The 20,759-nt window shown below is 37.8% G+C and overlaps 1 long non-coding RNA gene across 1 annotated transcript; it reads right to left on the reverse strand.

Annotated features, from left to right (window-relative positions):
- Positions 1 to 857: 857 nt before the first annotated feature.
- On the reverse strand, positions 858 to 19,977 carry LOC122907883. The gene is made up of 3 exons (XR_006384777.1): positions 19,936 to 19,977; positions 11,330 to 11,480; positions 858 to 924 (listed from the first exon to the last, which is right to left on the reverse strand). It is a non-coding gene; the product is annotated as an uncharacterized LOC122907883 (long non-coding RNA).
- Positions 19,978 to 20,759: the final 782 nt, after the last annotated feature.

Here is a 20,759-nt window from a genome sequence, read left to right on the forward strand (position 1 = left end):
TAGAGGCCAATGTGTTTTCTAAGAGTGAAAAGTTCTTGGCCCAGTACCCGGCACAAGAGTCTCCTGCTATGTGCCTCCATGGAAACGGGCCAGGGATGTCCACAGCGACGCAGCGGTGGAATGTTGCCCTTGGAGAGATAGTCAGGGAGCGCGCTCAGCAACAAGAGGAAATGGCTCCATTTCAGGAAACTGCAGGACTTGGAATTCACAGGAAATGATTTCTTCCCTTGTGGGAGCTGAGGCATCCAGTAAATCTGAGGGCCTGTCAGAGGGGCAGCTTACTGATTACATTTGCAGTTAAAACCAAAAAATCCCCACTTGTGATAGTTCTGACTTTGAAAATTATTATCTTACAGGGATCTTTGCTAATGCCTCCTCTACAAAACAGATTTACTCTTTACTGAAAATCCCTGTAGCCTGCAGAGATAAGCCGCCTGTGTAGACGTGAAGCAGAGCCTTTTCCCTCCAAATGTGGGTAGAATGGGACTTTGGTGTGTTAATCAATTTCTACATAGTCCAATCTGCCTGGAAACATGGGTAATTCCTAACAATGCCACCCTTTACCTCCGATTCACAGAAAACTATTCATGTCACTTTTGAGGTTTTAAGCCTGGTGTCTGATTGGTTTCCCCAGTGGGGCCAGGGTTTGGTTAAGAGCGTTGTGTTCTTAAGTCAACTGAAAGGCTGACTATTTAGCAACTCAGAAGATCTCGGTGTAGATTCTTGAAAGTTCTTCATGAACCAGCACTGGTTCCTCAGGAGGCGCGTTTAGCTGGGAAGTCACTGTGGCCCTTTCTTTTTCCTTTGCCAGACCTGGAATTTTAGAAGTCTCTGATGTGTGGAGCAGGAGAGGGGGGTGGTAAAGCACTTGGTGAAAGTCTTTAAAAAACACGTCTGTGTACACCTCAGCCTCCGAAGGGGCCCCTGTGAAAAAGTCAGGGTAGAAATTATGATTGAATGTAGCTCCTTTAGTCTGCCGACCTATTCTCCTCTATTCCACGATGGGAATCTCCATCAATGAAGAACAGTCATAGAATGGAATATTTGGCCAAATTTTAGCTTCTAAGTGAAACCCTCTTTAGGTTCTTCTCATGATTCTGGTTAACATTTACTAGGAAAGGTAAGCAGGTAAGCAGACTACACATTTGGACCTAGACCGAGCTTTCGCCACAACTTCAGAGACACGATAGCTTCCCCCTCACCCAACACTGAGTGGAGCAACTTTCTGTCGTCCTGTCTGTCTTCCCTTTGTCTGCTCTCACCTTCTGCTTTCTTCCTCCTTCCCTTCCTCCTTTCTTCCTTTAGATCTTTTTGTACTTCTCCTTCTTTTTCCATCCCTCTCTCCTCCCTTCTCTCAAAACCAAATGCCAGGGGCGCCTGGGTGGCTCAGTGGGTTAAGCCTCTGCCTTCGGCTCAGGTCATGATCTCAGGGTCCTGGGATCAAGCCCCACATCAGGCTCTCTGCTCAGCGGGGAGCCTGCTTCCCCTTCTCCCTCTACCTGCCTCTCTGCCTACTTGTGATCTCTCTGTCAAATAAATAAATAAAATTAAAAAAAAAACAAAAAAACAAATGCCAAACACAGATAAATTCAAAATCCTTGAATATTCATTGTACTAAGGAAAACGATGGCTTCCAAGCAGTCTGATATCATGTTCAGTTCAGCCTTTTTTCAGTTCTTGCTTTTAGACCAGTCTTCTAAAATTATTTCAATAGCAATGAAATTAGAAACAATTTGAACTAGTATCATGAATCTTTATCTCCATACATTTTTTTTTTAAACTGAAGTAGAGTTGACACATAATATTACATTAGTTTCAGGTGTACAACATAGTTATTGGACCAATCTATACATTATGCAATGTTCACAGTTGTAGCTACTATTGCTCAGTAGGCAACGCTCTTAAGTACTCTATGCTGCACCTTTTATCCTCGTGATTTATGCTGCACCTTTTATCCTCGTGATTTATTCATTCAGCAACTGGAAGCCTGTATCTCCTACCCCCTTCACCCATTTTGGTTATCCCTCTACCCCTCTGGCAGCCTTCCATTTGTTCTCTGTATTTATGGGTCTATTTCTGCTTTTTGTTTTGTTTTACATTTCACATATAAGTGAAATCATATGGTATTTGACTTTCTCAATCTGGCTTCTTTCACTTAGCATAAAACCCTCTAGATCCATCCGTGTTGTTGCAAATGGCAAAAATCTCATCCTTTCAGTAATATTCTATTGTGGGGTGTGTGTGTGTGTGTGTGTGTGTGCAATATATATGTGTGTGTATAAACACATGCCACATCAATGTTGTCCATTCATCTATTGAGGGACACTTGGATTGCTTCCATATCTTGGCTATTGTAAATAATGCTACAATAAACATAGGGAGTGCGTATCTTTTCAAATTAGTGTTTTTGTTTTCTTTGATTATTACCTGGTAGAATTACTGGACATATGATATTTCTATTTGTAAGTTTATGAGGAACCTACATATGTTTTCCACAGGGGGTTCTCCAATTTACATTCTTACCATTCCTATGGTGCATGAGGGCTCCTTTCTCTCCACACCGTAAGCAGTACTTGTCATTTCTTTTTGATTCTAGCCATTTTGACAGATGTAAAGTGATAGATCTTGTGATTTTTGGTTTGCATTTCCCTTGCATTTGCATCACATGATTAGTGATTTTGAGCATCTTTTCATGTGTCTATTGGCTATCTGTGTATTCTTTGAAAAGTCTACTGAGGTCTTTTACTCATCTTTAAATCAGATTCGGGTTTTGGGGCATTGTTTTTTTGTTTGTTTGTTTTGTTTTGTTTTTGTCTTTCTCTTTTTTGGTATTGAGTTCTACAAAATCTTTTTATATTTTGGATATTAACCCCTTATTAGAGATATCATTTGTGAATATCTTCATTCAGTGAGTTACTTTATTGTTTTGTTGATGGTTTCTTTCACTGCACAAAATCTTTTTATTTTAGTACAGTCCCAATAGCTTATTTTTACTTTTGTTTCCCCTCCCTGAGGAGAGCTATCTAGAAAAATATTTCTAGACTTAACCAGTAAAAGGCCAATATCAAATAAACTGTTGCCTGTGTTGTTTTCTAGGACTTTTATGGTTTAAAATCTTACATTAGGTCTTTAACCCACTTTAGTTTATTTTGTGTATGATGTAAGGACGTGGTCCCATTTCACTCTTCTGTGTGCACTGTCTGGTTTTCCTAACACCATTTATTGAAGACACTGTCTTTTCCTCATTGCATATAATTGTTTCCTTTGATGTAGATTAATTGACCATATAAGCATGGGTTTATTTCTGCATTTTATCAATTTTGTTGTCTTTTTTGTGCCAGTACCATACTGTTTTGATTACTATAGCTATGTAGTATATCTTAAAATCTGGGCTTTTGATACCTCTATCTTTCTTCTTTCTCCAGATTGCTTTGAGGTCTTTTGTGATTCCATACAAATTTTAGTATCTTTTTGTTCTAGTTTTGTGGAAAACGCTGTTGGTATCTTGATAGGAGTTGCCTTGAATCTCTGGATTGCTCTGGGTAGTTTGGACCTCTTAATATTACTTCTTTCTGCTCACGAGCATGGAATATATTTCCATTTGTGTCATCTTCCATTTCTTTCATCAGTGTTTTATAGTTTTCAGAGTACAGGTCTTTCACCTTCTTGGTTAAATTTATTCCTAGGCATTTTATTCTTTTTGCTAGCATTGTAAATGGGATTTACTCTTAGTTTCTCTTTCTGTTATTTCATTATCATTGTATAAAAACACAACCGATTTCTGGGTATGAATTTTATATTCTGTAACTTTACTGAATTCTGAATTCTTCTAATAACTTTTTGGTAAACTTCATATGGTTTTAAAGGTTCAGAGCTTCATATATAGAAAAACTCAAGACAGGGTAGTTAATGACTGAAAATCAGACATAAAGTTGTAATTTTCAAGAAATCAACAAAATACTATTGAATTCCTATTTTTAGGCCATTAGGATAAGCAAGATGAGCATATAAACATCATGTATTCTCAGTCTCAAGTAGCTTATGATCATGTTTGGGATGACAGGAAACTTACATATGAAAAAATAGCTAGAGGTAGCTCTAACTAAAATTTATTGAGCACTTATTGTCAGCATTGTGGTGAGCTCTTTACGGGGGTTCTATTCTTAAGTCCCTGAAACAGTTCTGCAGTGTATGCCACAACCATCATGATCAGCATTTTACGGATGAGGAAACTGAAGCTTAGGGATTATGTAACTTGCTCAGAGTTTCTAGGCTAGCATATGGTAAAGCTGGGAATTGAGCTCACATAATCAGTAAATGTTGTGCACAGATGAACAGGACAGAGGAATATTCTCGAAGTTCAGAGCTGGAAAGTCACTGTATACTGGGAAGGTTACAAAGAGACAGCATTTCAAGAGGAGACCTTAGAAAGCACAATCTTTTCCAGGAATGTCCCACTTGAGGAAACTGGGACACAAAGACAGGGATAACCTGCTGAAAGTGATGGCCTCTGAATGGTAACTGTAGGATGGATAAGTAGGGTTCTGACCAGCTTGGTGGAGCCAGATGGCGTTCTGTGGAAGAGGGAGCAGAAATGATGGTCTATTGATTCACGTTCCGATTGTTTCTTTTCACAAAGAACATTTGGTCAATATCTGGCATGTTTAAAAATGGTTCCAGGAAGAGGATTTGGCAAAGGAGAAAAAAAGGGATCCTTTGGACATGTTTTCACTTGCCACAGTTTGAGGGTTCCTACCCCCATGGGATTCCAGTCAAGGGTGCACTTTGCTCCTGTCTGTCCGATGCAGTCTTGTGGATGTCAAAAGGTATTAGCCAACGACAGGCAAGCAAGACTGAAATAAGGTGGGTGCCTGGGTGGCTCAGTGGGTTAAGTGACTGCCTTCAGCTCAGGTCATGATCCCCAAGTCCTGGGATCGAGTCCCACATTAAGCTTCCAGCTGCATGGGGAGTCTGCTTCTCCCTCTGACCTCCCCTCTCATGCTCTCTCACTCTGTCTCTCTCTCCCTCAAATAAATAAAATCTTTAAGAGAAAAAATAAAAAGACTGAAATAAGGCTACAGCTCAGACAGAAATGCAGTAGAAAACATGTTGGCATACAATCTAAAGATCGGATGCTGAAAAACTGAAGCTTGCAGGGAACCATGCTGTACTCTCGTTCCTCTGTGTTATCCTCGAACAGAGTGCAGTTTTATATAGAATGTTTGCTGCAAAACTAGACACAAATAGTTCTGAGGATTAACTTTGAATTTCCTGGATTTGGTGGGCATAAATCAGGGCCTTCATGCTATTTTAACACTTTTTGAAAACAAGGTCCTTATGAATAAATGGCAAAACTGGGTCAAGAAATGCTTTATTCATTAATAAGTAAAATCTAGAACTTGGAGTAGATGCTCCCTAATTATGAAATGGGCAGCGCTCTGTACTGTTTTCTGATTGGCTGACATCAGTTTGAATGCAAAGCTTTATTTCACTGCAGAGTCCTGGCATACTTCACACATTAAAATTCTAAGCTGTCTAAGTAGGTGTGAAACTAATTTTGTGTTTATTTTTTAAAACCCACCTATGATCATTTAGGACCATCCACTTCACTTTGGGAGGGCAGCACCCGGTTGTAGGTGGGCCCTGGGAGACAATAAAGGAGAGGATAATTTCTTAAATGGCTTAAACCAGAATATTTATAGTTTCCTGGAATAGTTGTAACTACTTATCCATTTTTCCAGCCACAACTTTTCTTAATAAGAAGGGCTTTGAAAAACCTGCTAAATCTGGGCATAAAAGGAAACAGAAGTTTTCCTAGAGCAGTGGAAATTTTTAAAGTCACATAGTAACCTTATTGATGAAATCAGGAAGAGAGCACTTTCAGATCAGACTTGAGGGAGGTTATTTACAAAACATGGGATTTTCTCAACACACCGGGCACATTCTGCAGGGTTTCCTGCAATATGAAGACACGTACTGTCACCGGTATCTAATCAAGTCAGACCGGCTTGCAGACTCATCTTCGATGGGGAATGCTCAATGGCATTACCAGCCACTGATTCATTCAGAATCAGCAGGAAGACCCTTTGCAGAGGTCATTTGGCACTTAGAGAACAAAACAAAACAAAAACAAACAAAAAACTCAGATTCATTAGCAGTTAAAGTGGAAAAAAAAAAAAGAAGTTTATTTTCTGCTTGGATAGAATGTATCTTGGACTGGTCTTCTCATAAAAGCACTTTCTTGTTTATGGTTACCTTTAAAACATGCCGATTAAAAATGTTGTGCCTTTTTGAACCACGGGCAGTCTGATCCAATGTACATTTTGGAAAAGCTCGATTCACACTGACCATCATTAAAATCAGTTGGTTTGGTACCTTTACCCCTGGAGATTTCAACTGTTCTGTTGCAAAGGAAGGGTCGCTAACTCAAAATAGACCCTTGGAAGATCTACGACGGAGGTTTTTATTCCCCCTCCTCTTTTTTTTAATTAATCCTCCTCCTCTAAAAAACAAAGTATTGAGTAAAAGAATTCTGGCCACGGTGAGTTGTTGGTAGAATAAAGTCTCCCTCTCAGACTGGTGGCCTTCTACTCCCGAGGTCACCATCCCTTCTCCGTTGGGTCCCTTGAACAGAATGCTGACAAGGGGGAAGTGGAGCGGCCCCATGCCTTGCCCTGTCTTCTGCAGGTTGCTCAGCCTGACCAGGACTCTGCAGCTTCATTCCAACAGTCCTGAAGCACAGCAGTGAAGCTGGGAGACTGTCACTGTTCCACGCTCTGTGGAACATACCATCTGTTACAGACACGTCAGAGACGTCAACTTTGAATGTGAGGGGCAGGTGTCATAGCTAAATAATGAGATCAATCCTACAGTGAGGACGTGGTATGCAAATCCCTTGTTACTTTCAACAAATTTTACAGCATCTCTCTGCAAACTGCAGAGAATTAAGAAAAACGCCAAGGTATATAAGATGAAAGGTCTTCCTTTAAGAAGTTTCGAGGGCAGGGGATAACATGGCACACGAACACCCATTACTGAGATAAATGGCAATAAAATAGTTTTGTTTATGCTAAAAAAAATGCTGTTTTTCCTTTATTAAACACCTATTATCAGCCATTGTAGAAATCATTTTACATATATTATTTCATTTAATCTCATAGCAATGAAAGGGAGAAGCCTCCCCCCCCCCTTTTTTTTGGCTGGTCAAAGCAGCAGGAGAGGAGAAGGAACAGAGAATCCTGTAATAGGCTGTGATCAATGGATTATAAACACCACCACTCAGACCAGCTGGAAGTAGGCGCTGTTATCCCCATACTGACAAATGGGCAAGCTGACGCTGGGCCAACTTAAGAGATCTAGACAAAGTATGTGTGGCAGGGCTGGGATATGAATATTGGAACGTCCATCTCTGTCTCCAAAGCTATGTTTTTAATCACATATTAACCCCGTTTCATATCCCAGTTATTAAGCAGTCCCTCCTGTCTAGATAGTGGTCTAGTTCCTCTTGTCTCTCATGGAATCCTCTCCTTAGGGAATCCTTCCAAAAAGCCTTTAAGATTAGCCATTTCTCAGAAAGTAAAGGGGAAAAAAGTTTGATGTATGTATGTATATATATATTTGGGAGAGAATACATGCACATGCGATCGAAATGACCGGCAAAAGGGGAAGGAGAGAGAATCCTCAAGCAGACTCCCCACTGGGCACAGAGCCTGATGCAGGGCTTCATCCCAAACCTCCAGATCATGACCTGAGCCAAAACTGAGTCACCTGCTTAATCCAGGTGCCCCAAAAAGTTGTTTTTAAGATGATTCCTAATGTATTAATGAATTTCCATTTTTCTTTAGTTATTCAGGGGTTTGTTTTGCATACCCTAGCAAACTTTGGCCTACACAGAACACTAGGTTTATTAATTTTAAAGTTATTTATTATCTTATCTGAATTATGGAATTTAATACCTTAGGAAATAAATAGCTGTTCATGTTAGTTAATTGAACACTGCAACAGAAATTTATTTTAGAGACAAGTTTTAATATGAGTCCTTATTTTCTTCAAACTGAGTGGTACATGGCAACTAACTCGATGGAATTTTGGAAGATCATGGTTATTCTCTCCTCTTCAGTCCACTCCATTTTTTTCTTCTCTACCCCGAGGCTATCTGTGTCTAGAATGCAACCTCTAACAATGACACATGTGTGGCTTTTATAAAAAATGATGAAACAAATGTAGTCTACCTTACCCCAGCCAATTCTCTGTCAACTTTCCCCCTAAATGTGCTTCTCCACCCCCTGTTTCCACTCCAGCTTGTCCTTGGCCTTGCTCACTTCCACTTTCCTCTTAGAACCCATTCATCTGAACTTTGGGCCCTTTAAGTCTACTTTCCAGCCACAGGAAAACAGTTGCCATCATGGCTGAGTCCCCCATCTTTTAAGATCTAACAATTCCAGAAGAGATCTTGATTTTCACATTGAATAATCCAAAGGTCCATGTCTCAAAAAAGAATAGGGGAAAAAAAGAGTTTCAACACAGAATTTAAGGCTCTACCTCTATAGAAAGGGTCCACTTGCCCTTTAAAAGAAGAGCTTGGGGCACCTGGGTGACTCAGTCGGTTAAGCATCTGCCTTCAGCTTGGGTCATGATCTCAGGGTCCTGGGTTCAAGTCCTGCATTGGGCTCCCTGCTCAGTGGACAGCCTGCTTCTCTTTCTCCTTTCCACTAGTGCTTTCTCTCCCCATCTCTCTCTCTCTCAAATAAATAAACAACACCTTTAAAATAAAATAAAAGCATATTCAATAATTCCAGAGAATTAAAATTTTATAAGGAAGCAAAAACTTGGGAGCATAGTCTCAGCCAATACTCCTTATTACAAAAGGCATTTCTGGGGGAGCCCGGCTGACTCTGTTGGTAGAGGTTGAGACCATTGATCTTGCGATCATGAGTTCAGCCCCACATTGGGTGGGTAGAGCTCCCTAAAAACAAAACAAAACAAATCACATTTCTCTGCACATCAATTTCTAAGTCATTTAAGAACAAGATTCCTAGATGAATCCTAGGATATAAATTAAAAGTTAAAATACCATTAATAGATTTCTCCAATACTTTTTTTTTTGCAAGTTTTATTGTTCTTTTCAATCGAAGACCAGTTTCATGTCAGATTCTCTCTCTCTCTCTCTCTCTCTCTCTTCTTCTTCTTCTTCTCCTTTTTTTTTTAAAGGCTTTTTCCTCTATCTGAGTAGCTTTAGATCTGTAAGATATTTCCTCTAAAAGACATTCTTCTTTTAGAGACTAGTTGACATATTCTTGATAGAGTAAAGAGTTGATATTAGTGAAAATTAGTAAATAAGGACTGTATTTTCTTCACTGGCTTAAATTTATTTGGAAGAGCATATATTCTGTCTACATTAGCAATTTTTTTTGTTTGTTTGTTTTCTGTTTCTCCCTCTGGTTATACTCATAGAACAATAATACATCTAATTGAAAGATGAAAATTTGGACTAGTCCATTTTTTTTAAGTCTTTGTAACATCCATATTTGTTTGATTACTCCTCACATGGATCGTCTAAATATTAGATGAGAATAAAATTATATTAATTGCTTCATTTTATGTTTCATTTTACAAAGGTTTTTTAAATTTAACTTCAGAGTAGATGTTATTTTCATATTATATAGGTCAGGAAACAGAATATTTGTCTTTTACCCTTTTTAAATATTAGTTTGTCATTATTTTCTTCATGGCAATACTTTATGTATTTTATACCTATACATATATATAAATTTAAAAATTGAGATTTTGTGTGTATATATTTTAATACTAAAAAATTAAGATATGTACACAAACATATGTATACACATGGAAAGAAGATAATATAAGTAAATTTATTTTAATAATTTGTTTGTTTTTGAAGATTTTTAAAATTTATTTACTTGACAGAGATCACAAGTAGGCAGAGAGGCAGACAGAGAGAGGAAGAAGCAGGCTCCCTACTGAGCAGAGAGCCCGATGTGGGGCTTGATTCCAGGACCCTGGCATCATGACCTGAGCCAAAGACAGAGGCTTTAACCCACTGAGCCACCCAGGTGCCCAGCAACTTTATTATAATAATTTAACAATTCCTATGAAATGGGCATATTCCTTAAAAATTAACTTACCAATACGGACGTAACAAGAAACAGACAAATCAGAATAGTCCTATAAATGTAATCAAATCCATAATTTAAAACTTCCCTAAAAGAAAATTACCGGCCCAGGATAGCATCATCAGGGAAAGATGGATACTTTGGCATCATTAAAATTAAAAACGTCCATTCATTTAAAGATATCATAAACAGATTATATGTTGACACAGTGTACACACAATCTTTTATATATACATACCTTTCATGTGTGTATATGTATATACACAATATCTAACTCTTATAGCCTCTTACTCTCTCCATCTTTGTTTCAGATATTTGTTAACTAAGATATTTTCATTGTTAAGGTTTTTCATGACATTGTAATCTGAACCTATATCCTCTATGATTTAATTACACATTGAGTCTAAAATTGAAACATAATAGAGTATTCATCATGTAATATGTATAAATTTTTATCTGAAGAACCAAATAGTATAATTTGACACACAAAGAAAGAAATAACTCTATCACTAAGTAGATATCAAACTCAGATGGATTCTTTTTCTTTTGTTTGTATTTCATATCATCAATTGCTTAAAATCATTTCTCAAATTCATTTTCTTTCCATTTGAATGATAACTTTTTTATTGAGCTTTTCTCCCAGCTGAAGTTTTCAGTTGCCTCTGTTTGTTGACATAAGAAACATGCTTGTGTCACTAAGAAATTTAAATTTTTTGATCATGCCATTTGTCTTGAAGTTATTCTAGAAATTCTGCTATTTGGAGTTCTGACTTCTGGCTCTAATTTGGTCTAACTCATTTATGGCCTTGCTATATAAATCCCAGGATTTATTTGCATTGTATTCTTGGATTAAGTCTTCTCTGTCCTGAAACATATTTCTTTTTCTAAGATGGGTGTCACCCTGGGAACATTTTATACTTTTCTGGAGAACATCATCAACAGTTTTTTGGTTTTGTTGTTGTTGATTTTCTTTTTGTATGTTTTGTTTTTTCACAAAGATACATAGAAAAGATACATAGAAAAAAATATAGAAAGTTGGGTTTCTCAGGCCTTTGTATATTAGGTAATATATTTATTTTAGCCTCTCGTTTATTATTGCCTCAGTGAGCAGAATCAATCTCCCATGCAAAATCAGTTTAAATGTTGAAATCGATGTCATACATACAACAACATAGTGTGAAACATTTATTACTCACATAAAGAAGATTTCTGGGGAGATTCGGATGACAGGTACCCAAACCAGTTAGAAATGGCTTGAGTGAAGGTTATAGAGTAAGGTCAGAGGGAAGGTACGAACTTCTTGCCATTGCTGAGAGAGGTAGTACATGGTCCTTTTTATAGGTTTGCCTGAATGTGGAGCAAGTGAGAGAGAGAGAAGGATAGAGACAGAAAACCGTCAGGGGTAAAATACCAAGAGTGGAATCAGACTCTTATCATATCCTTGCACCCCAATAACAGTTCATCAAAATGTACAACTTTACATTGAAAATCATTTGCCTGTAAAACCTAAAATACACTGCTACATTTTCTAAGAGCATCTTCTGATGATGACAGACTGATGAGAATTTCTTTATAGATGAAATGCTTTTTTTCCTAGAAGCTTAGTAGATCCATTCAGTATTCTGAGAATTCTGAATCTCCACTACACAATGCTAAGGCGTAGGTATTTTTTCCACTCATGTTTGATACTTGGAATGGTTCTTTTCATTTTGGCATTTAGGCTATATTTCATTCACTTCAGGGGAAAAATTAATTTCTCTCTATTTTTAAAAATTTTATTCTCTCATCTGTTTTCTCTTTTCTCTCTGGAGAGCTTATAGGGCCAGATTACATGCCCACTGGATTGATCTTCCATTTCTATGAACTGTTAGATTTATATCTCTGCTTTTTGTCTTATAATCAGAGAAATTGATTTTACCTCCATCCTTTAGTCCTATTTTTAAAAATTTGCCAGTGTTATGTTGCAATCACGAGAATTCTTTCAGGTTACCTGTCCTTCCCTTTTCACTACAATGTGTTCTTGTTTTCTGGATGAATTTCTTTATTAATCACTTTGAAGACCTTGTATCAGTTATAAGTGTGTTTGGTGATGAGCAGTAGAGAATCCAACTACCGCACCTTGGTTAACAAGGGTGTTTATTTGTCCCATGAGGTGAGAATCTGGGGATAGGCAGACTGAAGTTGATTTAGTAAAGAAGATCTCTCCATTTTTGGGCTCTGCCATGTTTAACATGCTTATCTCTAAATGGTCATAAGAGAACTACTACCCTTTTAGGCATTTTTTCAGGTTCCAAATAAGAAGAGATAAAGACAAAAGACTGAACTGAATCTATAGATTTTTTTTTTTTTAACCTAAAGGTAACTATTTTTAAAAATGCCCTTTAAGGCTAAATGGGTGGGAGAAAAACACACAAAAACTCCCCAGAAAGTTCTCAGTGACTTCTATTTATAGATCACTGTCCAGAATTGGGCCACATGGCTACCATAGACCAATCATTGGAAGGTTTTTAAAAGAAGGAGTTGCAAATGGGATTGAGTCAACTAAACAACAGTGTCCACCAAAGATACTAATTGGAATTTTAATAAATGTTCTATTCTTTGAATTGTCCCTCTTTTATACAACTGCCATTTCTCAAATAACTAGTCATATTTGGTGCTACCTGTACCTAAAGAACTAGATTAAGTTTTGTCGTTTTTATTTTTATTTATTTTTTAAGTTTTGTCTTTTTTAATTTCAAGTTATTTTTCTCATTTATGTGTTTGCCATTTATGGTAAAGTTAAGACTTTAAATTTTGTCATGTTATGCTAGCTTTTGTCAGTTTGAAAACTTTATTACTTCACTATCTTAGATGGTGCAGCTATAATAATTAAAATTCCCTAAGTCCTATATGGGGAAAACTTCTAATTTTACCTTCTTACCAAAGCTAGCATTCTCTTTAATTAAATGGAAATTGGTCAGGTCTCTACCATGTACCTTCTCCACTCTTCACTGTGGATGTATAATCTTGGTTCCTATTTGACTCTGGATCTTTGCCAAAAAATTTGAAATGAACCAGAACAGCTCATTTTCCAAAGTTTGCAAAAAGTTTAACTTAACATTTGTTTTCATTATTTTTCTTTTTTCATGGACTTCTGGGAAGAATCTGCTTTTGGTTTGAATTCTGAGGGGAAAGGAGGAAAGAGAAATAAAAATATCATGGAATTGGGCCAAAAGAATAAAAAAGGTAAAGGTGTTCTTATTGAAAGTTTCGCTTCCTTGAATTAGTATAGTTTTACAAGTACGGGTATTGATTTTGTTTTTATTATCCTTAAGCTTTGCTAGTTCATAAAATCTGCAGAAGTAAATTTTTTTTTTTAAGATTTTATTTATTTTATTTGACAGAGAGAGAGATCACAAGTAGGCAGAGAGGCAGGCAGAGACAGAGGGGGAAGCAGGCTCCCCGCTGAGCAGAGAGCCTGATGCGGGGCTTGATCCCAGGACCCTGAGATCATGACCTGAGCCGAAGGCAGCGGCTTAATCCACTAAGCCACCCAGGCGCCCCTGCAGAAGTAAATTTTTAAAAATGTATAAGGAAGACACTGAATTAACTGTAGACTTAATAATAAGACAGGGACTGGGATATAACTGAAGGTGGAGTGTGGGAGGAAAGAAGAGGGTAGGTATAAGAGAAGCAAGCTCCAACATTTTTGAGCCTTGCTAGAAGATGGGAAGAGAAAAAAAAAAGATGATCTTGATCATATATTAGGCTTTTAGGTTAGCAAACATGTATGCCTAAGGTATTTGAATGAACAGTTAGACTTTGAAGTGTTTACCTAAGTGGTGAAGACTGTATGAAGAATTCACCAGGATATGGTACCTATACAGTCTGGATTAAGATAGTTATGATTTTGTATATATTCTTTCCAACAAAATATTTTGTTAAATATAACTAATTACATTTAATGTGTATTCACAAAAGATGTCACATATCAATATTTATTTTAAAATATTTTGTCAAGTACATACACATAGACCAAGTGACTACTGGGAGGAAAAAAAATGTGAAATTACGTTCCAAAGATTATTCAAGTTCACTTGACAGCAAAGGAGGAATTCAGGAAGTGGAAGAATTAATGTTTGAGTAAATACTTTGTGTTAGCAACATAGGAAGCCATTTATATACATCATCTTTTTTTAAAATCTTATAGCTTTCAAAGAATTAATTGTATTTTATATATTTATATATTTCTTATCTGTATTTCTCTGATAAGAAATCTGAGAACTTAAGTAATTTGTTCAAAGTCAGAGTTAGGTCAAGAGGTACATGAATTTGCTAGGGCCACCGTACAAAATACCAGAGGTTGAGGGTCTTAAACAACAGAAATGTATTTTCTTGTATTCTGTCTTGCATTCTAGAGACTGGTAGTCCAAGATCAAAGTGTTGGCAGGATTAGTTTATTTGTTTGAGACCTCTCTTCTTGGCTCAAATGCTGTCTTTTTCTAGGGACTTCTCACCATATTCTCACATAATCTTTCCTCTGTCAGTACTACCCCTGTGTCTTCATGTGTGTCTAAATTTCCTCTTATATGGACACCAGTCAGATTGGCTTTGGGCCCATCCTAATGGCCTCATTTTAATTTGATCGACTCTTCAAAGGTCCCACCTATACTGGGGATCCAGACTTCAATATATGAATTTGAGAGGGATGCAATTTAGCTCATAACAAGGGGACAATTGTACTAGAAATAGTGAAATGGACATCAGCCATGAAGACTTTCCTCCTCCTCTAGTCTTGCAGTGTCCTGGAATATAGAGGGAACACATTGCTGGAGGGCATTGATTGTCAACCATTTATCCAGCATAAGTGTAGCCCAAATACAGAAATGCGTTGAGTTGGTATAAGTAGAGAGTATACTAGACGCACAAACCTTGTGCTTGAACATTTGGTCCAGGAGAAATCCAGAAAATACTTAGTCTAAGCTCCTCACTTTACAAAGAAACAAAAGTCCAATTGTGAAATGACTTGAAGATATCATAAAATTGGTGTTACAGAGCTAACATTTTTATAAGCTTGTTGTGTGCTATTCTCTGAGAATATATTCAGTGAATAAACATATACATTTGTGTGTATTAGATATATAAATATAGATTTTAAAAGTCTTCTAGTCTTTAAAATGATATTTCCAATTTACTGATGGACAAAAAGTCCTGCAGCTGAGATTTAACTTTTTTTTTTTTTTTTAAAGATTCATTTATTTTACAGAGAGGGAGTAGGAGGGGAGTGGCAAAGGGAGAGGGAATCCCAAGTAGACCCCTTGCTGAGCACAGATTCGGAGGTGGCACTTGATTTCATTGAGAGAGAGTGTGTGCGGGGAGAGGCAGAGGGAGAGAGAGAATACCAAGCTGGCTCTGCTGAGCATGGAGCCTAAGGTGGGGCTCAGTCTCATCACCCTGAGATCACAACCTGAGCTGAAATCACAAGAGTCAGAGGCTTAATGAACTGAGTTACCCAGGTGCCCCAGCCTTAGGAATTTTTTGATCAGTAAAATGGAAACAATAATGACTACTTTCCCATGCCAGTTTAAAGATTAGAAGACAGTTTTAAATATAATAATATAAACTATATAATTATATAGACATACATATCCGTAGATATAGGTAGAAATAGATGTAAGGTCTCACAGGGAAGAGTTCACAAAATCTCCAGAGGGGAGATAATCTATCTAAAACAATTCAGACTCTCACATGTGATAACATGCTAACTGACATAAAGGAAAATCCCTCCTTGACACTTATTTTCACATCATTGTATAGCCCTGACAATTACAGTGTGATGTGACTGAAGACCTTGGTAACTTGATTTCATTTTTGTCATTTGTTTCGTGGGCAGAGGAGCTGCTGCTTTAAAGTTCTGCAGCCCACCCCTCCCCCCAGGTGGTTTAAAGAGATTGTGGTTGATGGAGTCAGTGAAATTTGTCATATCTAAATCTATTTTTCTCTGCGAACAGGATCAACAGTCAATGGGTACCAACTGTGTCTTTTTCCCTGAGACAGGAAGAACTTGCTTTGTTGAGCCTTGCAAGCCTCTGCTCAAGTCCCAGCTCCTTCTCTTGAAATTGGGCCTATAGGTGGCAGCAACTGTTAGCTATTGAGCTTGGGTGACATGTGCCAAAAGTTCTCTTGAAATACTTTGAATAGTTTAAATATTCTTGGATACTTGAAAATGAAATTTTCTCTAGATAAGAAAGTGAAAGGTCAAACTTGAGTTGTGACTGTTGAATGATTCACACAGTATAGTCAACATTCAATAGATTAAGAAGTTGCAGTGCCTGAAACCTGTATTTTAGAAGCTTAAGATGTGATCATGGTTGGGTTCAGTCTTTACATTTGTGGCTGCTGTGGTCAGATGGCTTATCCTTGGCTCTCCATGGTTTTGTGTAAAATGGATATTTGACCCTTAATATTCTCCCTTCAGTTCCTCTGTGCTGATCACTCAATAAAAGGTGAAATTTCAATTCATGTACTGTTTTACACAATGAATGTGCCCCAGAAACGTTGAATGCAATTCAAGTTTTTGCAAATCAAACAACGCTTACACGCATAAAGCACCTTATACCTTAAGGGTAACTTGCAGGGAAAATTGCATTTTGAGCTATATCATAGGAACTTCTTTGGAGGGTTTGGAATTTTGGTAATTTGTTTTTCTAGATGAGGGACACCTGTATCTAACAATTCCTTCCAACAATCCATTAGGTTCTGGGACAGTGGAGGCAATATGGACTTTAGCCGGATGTCTGTAGGTGATTGCTACACAATATTTTGGCATGACTAACCTGAAACACATTAATCATCCTTCTGGTTTATGTAACTTGCGGCTCAGTCTACTGAGGAGACGGTGGGTGGCATCAGCCCCGTTTCAATCAGCTGGACCTAGTCTTTGTGTTTCCTCATTCTCAAGAGAACTAAAAGTAATGCTTTTCCACTCACTAGGCCTTTCTCCATGCCCTGAGATGTCATACTGAGCAGAAGACTAGCTGCTTCTAACACAGACCTTTGACTACCCAGCAAAACCAAGTGTCTTTGACTTCCTAATTTCCAAAGGGAATTTCTTTTATGTGAATTATTTAGTTAGGTTATTTTCTATTATGCAAAGAAAATGTCTAGTTTTCCTTTGCTGTCTTGACCAGTTTGAAGGGAAAAAGAAATGGCATCACTTTGGGAAGACAAGATTTAATGCCTGCCAACAGTGAAACTCACTGAACCAGAGCTGAAAATAAAACATAGTTTGGAAGAGATGCATCGATAGCATAGATGTCCAATAATTTGAGAAAAACGAGGTTTGGCCTTTTTATGTTACAACTCTGGCAAGAGGCATAAATTTTGATTTTAAGGTAGATGGCTGAAGCTGAAATTGAATGGGAACAACTGAACATTGAGCTGGAGGTTACCTGAGATTAAAAACCAAAGGGTTAACTTCCTCCTTTGGGATTAGCCTGCAATGAATCTATTAGAGTTTTTTGTTTGTTTTGGTTTGTTTTCTTGGGGGAGGGGGCGTGGTGGTGGTGGTTGTTTTTTGAGTGTGCTCTATGGAGGAGAAGAGGATATAGAACAGATACATAGACATCGACCTACAAAAGCAATATTTTATATAATCGAATCAGCTATAATCCATCTAGAATCCTGAGCAACAGTTACTAGGTGCCTCAAGAGAATGTGTTGGAAAACAAAAGTATCACATACCTTTTAGGGCACTGCTGAGGGAAGAGTCTAACACAAGGCAAAGGTGGAGAAATGAAAGAAAGGTAAAGAAAGTGCTTCAAACAGATAGGCATTTTCTACAGAGAACTTCCTTGTTGTCCTTGCACTTGAAAATACAGTATACTGTGTTTAATCCTTTCATCCTTATCTTTAAAGATAAGGATTTGTCCCAATGATTATTTTATTATTGTTTCAAGGCTTATATAAAATGGAACAGGGCATAGCTTATATATAAGATATATATTTATATATGCATATTTTAAATATATAATACTTCCATGTGTGTATATTTAAGGATGCTGCCTTTCTACTTTTTGACTTTAAGCTTTAGCATCACTAGGTAATACCTGTTTCTCCAATAAACTTGGTCTGTTTCTATGCACAAAACAATATTTAGTAGAATCAGTACTTAAAAACACTTAAATTCCAGATCCATCTTTCCTTCGTAACACATAGGCTTCTCCTGTATCCTTAGACTCATTCCTCATTATAAATTCCTTATACTCGGTGCATATTCTTGATTCTTTTCTCCTTTGCCTTAAATTGGGTAAACTGCAGGCACTTGGTCCACGAAGAAGTATCTTAGGGGGTTCTAGAAAATAATTGCCCTCTGGAATCTCTGTGATTTTGTGGAAAAAAATAGAGTGCCTCCAGGAAGGCCAACCCCCTTTCCTAAAAATAACCCCATTCTCTGTATTATTTTCTGGAGTCCACATTTTAAAATTCCTTCTTCTTACACACATATACACCATCAAATTAAGCTGTGATTAACAGTACTATGTCCCATAAAAGGAATCTTTTCTCTGTAGATTAGACTAATCATAAGGCTTCAGCTTTATATATTAAATGTCAATTTTTAGGGGCACTTGGTGGCTCAGTAGGTTAAGCCTCTGCCTTCAGCTCAGGTCATGATCTCAGGATCTTGGGATCCAGCAAGGGCTGCAACAGGCTTTCTGCTCAGCAGGGAGCCTTCATCCCCTACCCCCTGCCCCTGCCTGCCTCTCTGCCTACTTGTGATCTCTGTCAAATAAAGAAATAAAAATCTTTTTAAAAAATGTTAATTTTTAGAGAAAAATGTCCAGGATGATTGACCAAGGCCCCCCGTGGCAGTCTCTGCATGGCTGTCGTGATTGTGTAGCAAAATGATAGTAATTTCTAGGATGTAACCTCTGTGATGGCAGGATTCTCAGCTATTTTGTTCTTTGCAGTTTTGCCAATGCCTTACCAGAGCATGGCAGCTAGTAGTTGCTCAATAAATACTTGCTGAATGAATGAATCATTAAGAAAACTACTAGAGTAAATTGAATGGTTTGATGGGATACAAAGTCTAGCTTCTTCTAGCGTTGAATTAATTTGTTTGATCCATATACTCTGTTATTGTGACTTCTAATTAAGTTCCTTAATTTTCCAGGGAACAACTTCTGTGCCGAGTCACTCGTCAGTACTTTGGCACTGTGACTAGATTAGCAGCCACTTTCTCTTCAACATGCATCAAACCTACCACTAACCCAAGAAAGAATTCTTTCATAGTTGCCTCACTCTTGAGTGCTCTAAGGCATTACAAGTTTTTGCTGTCTACTTGAACAATTGATAGTAGTCCTTTGAAGTAGAGCTTTGAACGAGAGATAAGAAATAGTAATCTAACCGTAGCCTATGCTGATAGTCAACAGGACCATCTTGCTATTCAAGCCACTGAAGATTGTTAATCTCACTCAGAATTATGTTGAAGCCATAGAATATGCTTTCTAATTTTCAACTTTCCTTCCTCTCCTTCCCTTTGGTATCCTTTATTTTTGTTAAGTTCTGGTGGCAGGATATAAATACAAAAGAGAGTGGTATTCTGTATCTCTCCTCTTTCTCGTGGGCAGAAACAAAGTAAGGCCAGAGTGTAAATGTATGTGCCTTTCTTTGTGATTAAACACTTTCAAACGAGAATCTCACCATAGACATGTTCTTTTCAAGAAGTGTCAGTAGCAAATATTGGGAATGTTTTTCTTGATTGGGAGGGACATTTGACAGAAGGTACCGCTATTCATACTAAGACTGATATTGTGCCACTTACCAATTCAACCCAGATCCGGGAGGTGCCAAGAGTCATAGCCATCAAGTATCTATTCCTGCATTCTAATGCTTCAAAGAGTCTTGAGACGAATTCTCAGAAATGGGCTAAATAACCAGAGGAAAGTCTGTTACTCTTAAAAGGTTTATCCACCCCTCTACTCTCCCCTCATTTGGTCTTTACCTTGTCCAGGAGAAAACTAGTCAAAGAGCTCATTTAGAAACATTTTCATTCTGTCCAGACTGGTTCAAACATTTTCCGAAAACTTCTTTCTGGACCAATCCGGTTTTTCTGCCAAGAAACTTACCCTCACTGCTACTCTGTTTCCTGGGATTTGGACACGAGCTATATTGATGGCTTTCTGTGGTTTTCTCTCTCTTCGTCTCTCCATGTTGAGGTTACTCACCTTAATAAATCTAAGTTATTTCACTCTATGAAATGTCTTGGTTCTCATTGTTGAGAAGCAGAGCCAGAGTTTGGAAAGGCAGCTCATGTCCCATTACTCAGGCAGAGGCTTGGGACATCCTCAGTGGCTCCCTCCAGCTCCCCCCACCCCACCAGGGGGTATGGCAGCAGGTTCCTGAAGTCAGACAATGTATTGTCCTGAGGATTACACTGATCAGCTCTAAGTCAGTCAGGTAACAGGAGCCCTTTCAATGGTGTCCTCCGATTCTGTCAGGTTGACTATTCAAACGCCGGTTTTTGGGATCCCCTCCAGCATTCCTTAATGTAATCCAGGCACGTTATTGCAAGTTTTATTTGAGAAGGGGCTACTTACTTGTCACTTGGAATATTTTCAGTTTTAAGTCAAAACCTTCTTAGTCAAG

Source organism: Neovison vison, chromosome 5 (genome assembly GCF_020171115.1).
Source record: "Neovison vison isolate M4711 chromosome 5, ASM_NN_V1, whole genome shotgun sequence".
Classification (NCBI taxonomy): domain Eukaryota; kingdom Metazoa; phylum Chordata; class Mammalia; order Carnivora; family Mustelidae; genus Neogale; species Neogale vison.